Source organism: Camellia sinensis, chromosome 1 (assembly GCF_055761805.1).
Source record: "Camellia sinensis isolate YWXY chromosome 1, ASM5576180v1, whole genome shotgun sequence".
NCBI classification, from domain to species: domain Eukaryota; kingdom Viridiplantae; phylum Streptophyta; class Magnoliopsida; order Ericales; family Theaceae; genus Camellia; species Camellia sinensis.
In genome coordinates this window covers 118,907,586-118,918,279 of record NC_138961.1, presented here as the reverse complement: position 1 = coordinate 118,918,279, position 10,694 = coordinate 118,907,586, and the positions used below count along the sequence as shown (strand labels likewise).

Genomic DNA, 10,694 nt, shown 5'->3' with positions numbered 1-10,694 from the left:
TAGTCAATGTCAGCGTAATTAAGAATAAATTCTTACATATATGACACAAATTTGACACAACACATCTTCTCTTGCACAGATTGTCCTTTGTAGCAAGCACATTTTTATGCACTTTCCACCAAAAGTGTTAAAGTTTTGGAGGTACATTTAAAGCCGAAATCATCTTCTACACCTGTTCTGGGGTTGAAAGGAGGTAGATGGAAAGTAGGACAGAGATTTGCATACCTTTTTCATTGCAATATTGTATCCCGATTTGACCGAATAGGTACACTTAATTCAAAATGCCATACAAGAGAATCTGGTGTTGTTTCCAGGGCAATGGGAATCACACGAATGGCCTCAACTTTTGCTTCGAAAATATAGAGTTTTAGATCATCTACCTTCCAACTCTTTGTCAAGAAGTCAATAGCACTACACACTTTTTGAGATTCATTTCCTCCGGGCTTCAGAGAAATCGCTTTGAATCCCGGGATAGATGGAATCAATTTGTCTTCCCATAATTTTGCATCAGTTCCACTATTCACCTACCAATGGATGCCCTTTTGAAAAATCTCTCTACCTTGTAAGATACTTGCCCAAGCCCAAGACGCCTGATGGCCTTTTGTAGCTTCCATAAAATTAGAGTGTAGAAGATAGATTCCTTTCAAAATGCGCACACAATAAGAGTTTGGGTATTTCATCAAATGCCATCCTTGTCGAGCTAGAAGGGCCATGTTGAAAGTGTTGAAATCATGAAAACCCAAACCTCCTTCAAATGTTGACATACCCAAAAGCCCCTAATTGATCCAATGAACCCCTTTCTCCTCTGGATCACCACCACACCAGAAGTTACTAATATAGGAGTTTAGTTGTGTGCAGAATTTTTTGGGAAAGGTGAACCAAGCCATTGCATAGGCAGGAATACCTTAGACCACTACTTTAATAAGAGCTTCCTTCCCCGCTTGAGATAACAATTTCAATTTCCAACCTTGCAGCTTTGAGAGGATTCTTTCTATCATGAACTCGTAAGCTTCTGCTTTTGATCGACCCTAGAAAGATGGTAACCCCAAGTATTTTGCATCCAGTTGAGAGAGTTGAAAACTAGACAAGTTGCATATAAAGTTACAGACTGTATGTGGGGTGTTTGATGAGAATTGCACACTAGATTTATCAAAATTTACCTGTTTCCCCGAGGCTTCACAGAAAATTCAAAGGATGTCCAACACATGCTGACATTCACCAGATTCCGCCTTGAGGAAAAGAAGCATATCATCAGCAAATAATAGGTGGGAAAGAGTAGGGCAGTGCCTTGTGATTTTCAAACCTGAGATTTGATTTTTTCTGAGGTTTCAAGTCAAGAGATTAGATAGATATCAACAACCAAAATAAACAAATAACGGGATAGGGGATCTCCTTGCCGCAGTCCACGACCTAGATTGAAGGAAGCCCTTTTCTCACCATTAGCAAATATGGAAAATGTGACAGTAGACACACATTCAACTACCCATTGAGTCCATCTAGGATGAAAGCCCATCCCCGGATAAGAAATCCCACTATATCCGGTCATAAGCTTTGTTGAAATCGAGTCTAATTGCTATATGACCCGTAGTTCCACTGTAACGCCCTCATAATAATAACATTTAAACCCAACAATTTAGACATGCATTAGTATAAGAGATAAATATTCTTCTATTCATCAGAGTAGTTCTTTACAAAAGTATTACATGTTAACAACAAAAGCAAATGCCCTACGGGCTTACAGCTTTCCAAGTTAACACTTGGTTACAAAAAGAAGAGTGCTAACTCAATACATATTAAGCCCTTGGCTTGCATTTACATGTAATACATCAAAAGCAAATAACGAGCAGTCAGTCTGCCTCTAGTCTCCCAAGCTATGTCCTTGGAGGTGACATGCTACCTGTACCTAAAAATGATGTCCCATAAAGGGTGAGCCACAGCCCAATAGAAATACACTAAACCAGCCATGAACAATGACTAAAATGCTAGCAGTTGATAGATGGTCAACACAGATACATCCACATATGTCACATTTCGATTTCATGACATTAAGTTCATGTTACATTTCATTTCTCATATCTTTTCCAACTTTGAGTTTGAAAACAAGGCTCAACACTTAGCCAAATAACTTAATGAGATTTAGACTCATCTTAAAAACACTTTCAAAATTTCTGAGGGATACACATTTTAATGCTGTATCAATAACACTTAAACCATTCCTACACTTTGCGAAAGATACACATTTCGGCGCTGTATCAACATAATATAGAATCACTTCTATACTTTACAATTGATAACGATATACATTTTAGTGCTATATCAAATCAATTCAAACATTCCCATAATCAACACTTGATACACATTGTAGTGCTGTATCAATGTCACACAAAATCCGCTTTAGAGGTCCATCCCCTATCTTCCCCTAAACTGTGGAGTACATCCCCTATCTCCTCCCACACAACACATGTATATAAACATAGGTCATATACATTCAATCAATACATAGAATTAATGTATTATTCCAGTTGTTATATTCAATAGCATGCTCAATCGATTAGTTTTAGTTTGCCTAATCATCATGCAGTGTCTACAACAATCAAGACTATCCTTCACCGATAGCCCAAAGCAGTTATTTCTATACTGAAAATAAATGCACCAAATGGATATATAGTCAACATTTAAACTAGGTGAGCTATGAACGAATCAAACTACACCCTTTAATCCCATACACATCTAATTCCAACATTCTCGATTTAATTCTTCTTTCTTTCAAATTAATTATCCCAATTAATTTATCAATGTAATTAGAGCATTTCTCATAATTAACATCACAACCCCAAGGTTCCATTTTTACCAATAAACCAATATTGATCTCATTTCTCTATGCCAAACATGCATACAAGTTCATATAAACAAAACCCCAACTTTTGTAAAATTACACAAAGGCCCAAATTTTCTCAAAATTACCCATTAACCCCCAACTCATCAAAATGCTAAAATTCAAAGACAAAACTCATGAGAAGGAGTAGGATATCCCTACCTCGAAGTTAGAGCTCAAATGGGGAAGGAGAAGAAAGTGAAAATGCTCCAAACACCACGATTCTCGGATCAAAACGAAGCCCTTGACGATTAACACACTTTTTACAAAGGCCGGAGGATAGAGAGACACTCTAACTAGATCAAACCCTAGAGAGAAGGGAGTTTCTAGAGAGAGGAGCTCTCAAAATAGCTTTTTAGAAAGTAAGAGAGAGAGAGAGAATGTAAAAAGTGATTTTAAAATGCTCAGCTGCCAACTAATATACGACATTCCCGCTCGAGTGGAGAACACAACGCTCGAGCGCCAAGAACAAAAAACTAGGTACGCTCGAGCACAAGAAGGCCCGCTTGAGCGCCAAGACACAAGAATAAAGTACATCTGCTCGAGCGCGAAAACCAGTCCGCTCGAGCGCGAAAACCAGTCCGCTCGAGCGTAGATTTCCCCTTCCCAGAACTTACACCAAAAAGTACTACCTGCTCGAGCGGCAAAGCACCCGCTCGAGCGCTTCCGCTCGAGCGTAAAAATCACACATGCAGAAGTTTTGCAGGGACACGAAAAACTGGGAGCGTGCAATCTCCGCCCGAGCGCAACAAGGCCCGCTCGAGCGGAACGACCAAAAACCTGGCAACAAGATTTCAGACCAAGGTTCAACCCACCTGTTCGAAACATGCCCAACACATCCTAAAACTCAAACAAATGGAATTAAAGGACGACAACAAGATAGATACAACTACTAACTCCACGGAACCGAGCCCGAAATACAACAGAACAGTAAAGGGACAACCGAGGTCGCTATAACCTCCCCCCCTTAAAAAATTTCGTTCCCGAAATTAATTACAAGTTTTTTTTCAAAAACAAGTTTTCCCCATTCTCAATAATATTACAACATAATATTAAACAATCCGACCCATTACCGGTCAATCTCAACTTCCAGTTTTAAGGCAAGTTCTACAACATTTTTCACAACATGTATTATAGTTATGCATTCCCTGAAATTCCACAAATTTCAATACTACGTTTCACAATTCTATATCACATTCAGTATTCATGATATGTCTCCATTTTTACAATACATCCAACATATGCAATGTTACATTAAACTTCCATTTTGAGGCAAGTTTTAAAATACTTCTATTAAATCAAAACATAAACCATGTTTTACAACCTAAGATATTTTCAATACTCTTAAGGTTCAACAATATAACAAAATATACAATACATGCTCAAACATCCATAAATAGATCCGGATATCTCTCTCGGACCTCTAACTCACGTTCCCAAGTGGCTTCCTCCACCCCGTGATGTTTCCACAAGACTTTTACCAAGGGAATGGTCTTGCCTCGTAAGACTTGATCCCGCCTATCCAAGACCCGAACCGGTCTCTCTTCATATGAGGCATCCTCATCAACCTCTAAGTCGGTCCAATCCAATACATGTGATGGATCTGGCTCATATTTCCGAAGCATACTCACATGAAACACGTCATGAACTCCGGACAATTGCGGTGGTAAAGCTAAACGATAAGCGACCTCCTCAATCCTCTCAAGGATCTCAAAGGGACCTATAAACCGAGGGGATAACTTCCCACTCTTCCCAAACCTCATCAAACCCCACCTAGGTGATATTTTCAAGAAGACATGATCACCTACCTTAAACGCCAAAGGCCTCCTCCTACGGTCGGCATAACTCTTTTAGCGACTCTGGGCTGTAACAAGCCTCCTACGGATAAGTTCAACTTTCTCCGTCGTCTCCCTAACCAACTCCGGACCCAACAAAGGTGCATCACCCACCTCGGCCCAACACACTGGAGACCTACACGGTCGGCCATACAAGGCCTCAAACGGTGCCATACCGATGCTAGACTGGAAACTGTTGTTGTAGGCAAACTCCACCAAGGGCAAGTGCCTCTTCCACGTCCTACTAAAGTCAAGGACACAACCTTGAAGCATATCCTCAAGGATCTGAATAGTACGCTTGGATTGCCCGTCAGTCTGAGGATGATAAGCTGTACTGAAGGTCAACTTAGTGCCCAAGGCACTCTGCAAACTCTGCTACAACCTAGCAGTAAAACGAGGATCTCTATCTGAGACGATCGTCACTGGGACCCCGTGCAATCTCACTATGTCCCGAATATACAAGTCGGCGAGATGATCTACCGAATCTCTCACGTGCATAGGAATGAAATGCGTTGACTTAGTTAACCGGTCTACAACCACCCAAATGGCATCACTACCCCGCTGAGTCCTCGGAAGGCCTACAATGAAGTCCATAGTGACATGCTCTCACTTCCACTCGGCAATAGGCAAGGGTTACAACAAACCCGCTGGCCTCTGATGCTCGACCTTCACCTACCTGAAAGTAAGGCACTTCGATACGAAAACAGGCACATCTCTCTTTATACCCCGCCACCAAAACTGGCGAGCCAAATCTCGATACATCTTAGTGCCTCCCGGATGCACCGCAAAGCGTGAATGATGGAACTCTCGGAGTACTTCCTCTCGGCAAGACTCTGGCACAAACAAACGGTCTCGGTATCTCACACTCAAGTCGGGATACACCGTCAAACCTTTCTCAACCTTCCCACTGGAGATCTTCTCTCGGAGTGATTCTACCTCAAGGTCATCTCTCTGTGCCTCTAACACTTGGGTCACAAGTGCAGGCTGCGCAACAACAGAAAACAAGGCCGCAGCCTCAACGGATTCGCCCAGTAGCAAATCGAACTCGCCAAGTGCACCCAACATCTCCCATTCCCGGATGGCTATACAAGCTACATCACTAATGGATTTTCTACTAAGGGCATCAGCCACAACATTGGCCTTTCCCGGGTGATAGTACAACTCAAAATCATAGTCCTCAATGAACTCCATCCATCTCCTTTGCCTCAAATTCAAGTCTCTCTGTGTAAACAGATACTTCAAACTCTTGTGGTCCGAGAACACCTCGAACCTCTCACCATAAAGGTAATGCCTCCAAATCTTCAAGGCAAAGATCACTGCTGCTAACTCTAGGTCGTGTGTAGGGTAATTCTTCTCGTGTATTTTCAACTGACGTGAGCCATAAGCTACCACTTTCCCCTCTTGCATCAACACACAACCCAAACCCTCTCGTGAGGCATCACAATAGACTGCATAACCCAACTCTCTCTCCGGAATAATCAAGACCGGAGCGGTGGTCAATCTAAATTTCAACTCTTGGAATGACTTTTCACAAGTCTCACTGCATACAAATTTGACTCCTTTTTGCGTCAATCTAGTCAACGGCGAAGCTAGCCTGGAGAAATCTTTCACAAACCGACGGTAATACCCAGCTAATCCTAGAAAACTGCGGATCTCAAAAACGCTCTTAGGCTGTGCCCAATCTTGCACTGCCTCTACCTTGGATGTGTTAACAGACACCCCTTCCCCGGATACCACATGGCCTAAGAATTTGACCTTTCCTAGCCAGAACTCACACTTCTCAAACTTGGCATACAGTCTATGGGCTCTAATCAACTCAAGTACCACTCTCAAGTGTTCCTTGTGCTCCTCCTCAAAAGGCGAATAGATAAGAATGTCGTCTACGAAAATGACTACAAACCGATCCAAGAATTCTCGAAAGATCTGGTTCATCAAGCCCATAAAGACTATCGGTGCATTGGTAAGCCCGAATGGCATCACCAGAAACTCATAATGGCCATACCACGTACGAAATGCCGTCTTCGGAATATCCTCCTCCCTGACCCTCAACTGGTGGTAACCCGATCTCAAGTCTATCTTGGAGAAACAACGGGAACCCTTCAACTGGTCAAACAGATCATCTATACGGGGCATAGGGTACTTATTCTTGACCGTAGCCTGATTCAACTTCCGGTAGTCTATACATAATCTTAAGGCACCATCTTTCTTTTTAGCAAAGAGGGCCGGTGCCCCCCACGGCGAAACACTAGGGCGAACAAAACCCTTATTTAGCAATTCTTGGAGCTGAATCTTCAACTCACTCAACTCAGCTAGGGCAAAACGATAAGGTGCCATAGAAATCGGCGCTGTGCCGGGCACTAAATCAATAGAGAACTCTATCTCTCGGTGAGGTGGCAAACTAACGAGATCCTCGAAAAAAACATCCGAATACTCACAAACCACCCTCGGCAATACAATCTGGGTCTCATCACACTCACCACTTATAAAGCTAGCAAGTAGACCACTAAGCTCATTCTGCCTTCGCGGATCATACATCAGTGGCAACACACTACCAACCCGATCCCCCAAGAAATGGAAACACTCCCCGCTCAAGGTACAAACTGTGACCTTCTAGCGGTAGCAATCAATAACAGCCCGGTATGACGATAGCCAGTCCATACCCAAAATGACATCAAAAACCCTTGATGGGCATGACAACAAAAGAAAAGGAAGCCTATGGTCGGCGACCTCTATATCACAACCCCGAACACCTTGTTTCAAGATTAACTCACCACCAATCGACGATACTACACATATAGGAGATGCTAACTGTGCCAACTCCAATTCAAAAACAGATGCAAATGCAGCAAATACAAAAGAATGAGATGCACCCGTATCAATCAATACACTAGCAACCGAGTTGCAAAACAGAAAGGTACCTCTCACTACTGATGGAGCCGGTACTAGGTCCTGCACGGTAATAGCATACACGCGTCCTATAGGCCCCTGATCCAACTGCTCACCCCTCGGAGCAAACGACTGCTGCACAGACTGGGACGATGAAGCCCCCTGATTGGCCCTCGAGGCCTGAACAGACTGAGCTGGCTGAAAACCCTGCGTCTGTCTAGAACCAGACGCGCCCAAAGTGGCACCCAACTGTCGGCAAATCCTCTTCAGGTGCCCAGGCTGACCACACTAATAACAAGACAAGGACTGATCCCTGCCCTGACTCTGGCTCTATGGTCTAGCTGAAGAAGAAGTAGCTCTCTGACCTCCTCCCCTCGGTGGGCAAACTGAAGCCTTGTGGCCCAACTGACCACACTTGTAACAGGTGAACTCCCCTTGATTACCTCTCCCCGAGCTTGCACTCAGCACTGGAAAGGTCGATCTAGCAACACCACCCTGAGACTGCTGAGGGTTAGCACCCCTCTGTCTCCTGCCATCACCCAGACCGTCTTGGCTCCTCTTGGAGCCTCTTTGTCCCTCCTCTTCCTGCATCATGATCTCCATATGGGCTGCAGCATCGACCAAGCGCCCATAATCTCAGATCATCGAACCTCCAACCCTCATCTTGAGGCCGCGCCTTAACCTCTTCTCGAACTCAATACAGCGGCGTTCCTTGGACGGCACAAGTTCAGGTGCGAACCTAGACAAGCTAGTGAAAGCAGCCTCATACTCGGTTACTGAAGAACTCAACTGCAAAAGCTGACAGAACTGGTCTCTCAGTTTCTCCCTAACTGCTGGAGATAAATACTTCTCCTGAAAAGCCTCCACAAAAGTGTAACAACCCTCATACTGTTTACTGATTAAGGACTGATTGATTACCGATTACTGTTAAACGAAACGGATAATGACTGATAACTGACTGATAATTGAACTGAGTAAAGTACTGAACTGACTGATTGAAATTGGAATCTGAATTAACTGAGTATATGTTAGTTAATTGCATTCTATCTGTTTGATTGTCTGATTATCTGTTCACGTTTATATGTTTAAACTTCTAATTGAAGGCCTTATCGGCGGCCGAATTAGAAACCGATTGATGTTCCGCGACCCTCGTAATTAATGTGATTTTATGGTATATTTATCTGAAAACTGATTAGGTATGATTAAATTAGATTAAAATAAGCCAATTAAAGAGTTTGCCATATTTACCATTTTGCCACTATCTCATATACACACACTTGAGCCTTATACTTGAATCAAGACAACATTTCCTCAGCCATTTCCCCTCTCATTGCCGACCATAGAGAGAGTTAGGGAGGGAGAGAAGTGTTTTTGTTGATTTAGCTTGTGAATCTTGAAGAATTGAAGTGTATTTGCATATTTGAGCTCCCTCACTCCTAATTCTACAAGACTAAGGTAGGACATCCATCTTCTTGTTGCTGTTCTTGAGTTCATTCTTGCATGATTCATGTTAATTTGTAGAGCTAAGTCATGATTTGGTCCATAAATGATGGATTGAAGATCATTTCTTGCATGCATGTTGGTATTGTTGCATTTTGAGGTTGATTACATGGACATTAGTGCATGCATGCTCATATTGTTGTTATAGACCATGTTTCCAACTGGTTTGAAAAGAAATGAGCTCATTTGAACAAGCTTTGAAGTTTTGATTTGGTCTAAATCCTTGCATGTTTGCATGTTCTTCATATTTTTGAAAATGGGTTTGAATGAGGCTTTAATTGACTCACCTTTGGGGCTTGAATTCATAAATTGAGCTTTGAAACTTGTTATACATTGAATTTAATGATGTTTTCCAGAATTTGGGCCCAAGAGGTCGAGTTTGGAGTGGTAGAATGCTTGGTTTGAGCTTGGGAGGCAGATCTGGAAATTCCAGATTTGGCTTCCTCGCTCGAGCGAAGGATTCCCCGCTCGAGCGAGCACCTTTGTCCAGGGCTCCGCTCGAGCGACCATCGAGCGACCATCGCGCGTAAAATTTCAGCATCCAGTACTTTTACTGTTTTGCAGACCGCTCGAGCGAAGGATTACTCGCTCGAGCGAAGCCTTTGATTTTGGACTTACGCTCGAGCGTAGAAAGTCTCGCTCGAGCGAGGCTTCTATTTTCAGCAAAGTTTGCAAAATGTTTTCTAAGTGTATTTTTGCATCCTCATTCCATCCTAGGCATTCTTAGGCCTAGTTTAAGACATTTAGATGAGGATATCGTTGTAGAACACACCAAGGCAAATTAGGGATTAAGTTATGAGTTTTCCCAACTGTGTAGCTTAGTGTGTGTTCAATCTGTTAACTGTGTAGGGTTGGCGACTGGGGGGACACGCTCTAGCATACTGTAGCCCAGAACTCTGTGAGTAAGGATTGTGTAAAGATATGTTCACAAATGATTATTTTCTGAACAACTGAACTGTACTGTTTTCTGAACTGATTACTGTTAACTGAATGAATGTATGTCCTTTATTTCTGAACTGTACTGTGGCATCCTTAGCACCTACTGTTTACCGTTACTGTTACTGTTACAGAGATCTCTGTCGGTTCCCTCGTGGAACCACTACTGTTTACTGACTGATGGCCATCATTACTGTTCGGTCTCTAAGACCTACTGTTACTGTTATGCTAATGGATGTACCACATATGACTGTTTACTGTACTGAACGACTGAAACACTGATTGAATTGAACTGTTTTTATTACTGTAAGGACATTCATTCTAAACCCCTTTACGCTTTATGTTATTCACTGGGCTTTAGCTCACTGCTCATATATATATGTAGGTGTACAGGCACCAGACCGCAGCTAGAGGCGTCAGGGTTACTCCAGTTTTGTCAAGCCAGCCTTCGTGCCTCACTGCGAGGTTCCGAGTTGCCATGCTATGGCTTGGGGGTGTTTTGTTGGTTTTCCCCCGCCTGTCTTCTGTACTGTCTAACCGTTCTGTATAGCCTGACTGTTTACTGTACTGTTATACAGGGATTAGGTCCCTGTACTGTGTGACTGTAAATTTTGTATAGACCGTACTGTTTTGTACAGACGGAATGTTTTCTGTACTGTTCT

At 42.8% G+C, this 10,694-nt stretch overlaps 1 long non-coding RNA gene across 2 annotated transcripts; it reads right to left on the bottom strand.

Moving 5' to 3' along the window:
- LOC114321378 (uncharacterized) lies at positions 1 to 1,588 on the bottom strand. 2 transcript variants are annotated; one of them, XR_003650277.2, is made up of 2 exons: positions 1,161 to 1,588; positions 1 to 1,080 (listed from the first exon to the last, which is right to left on the bottom strand). It is a non-coding gene; the product is annotated as an uncharacterized LOC114321378 (long non-coding RNA). The 2 variants fall into 2 exon arrangements; XR_003650276.2 differs by having other exon boundaries at positions 1 to 1,028.
- Between the last annotated feature and the right edge of the window lie 9,106 nt (positions 1,589 to 10,694).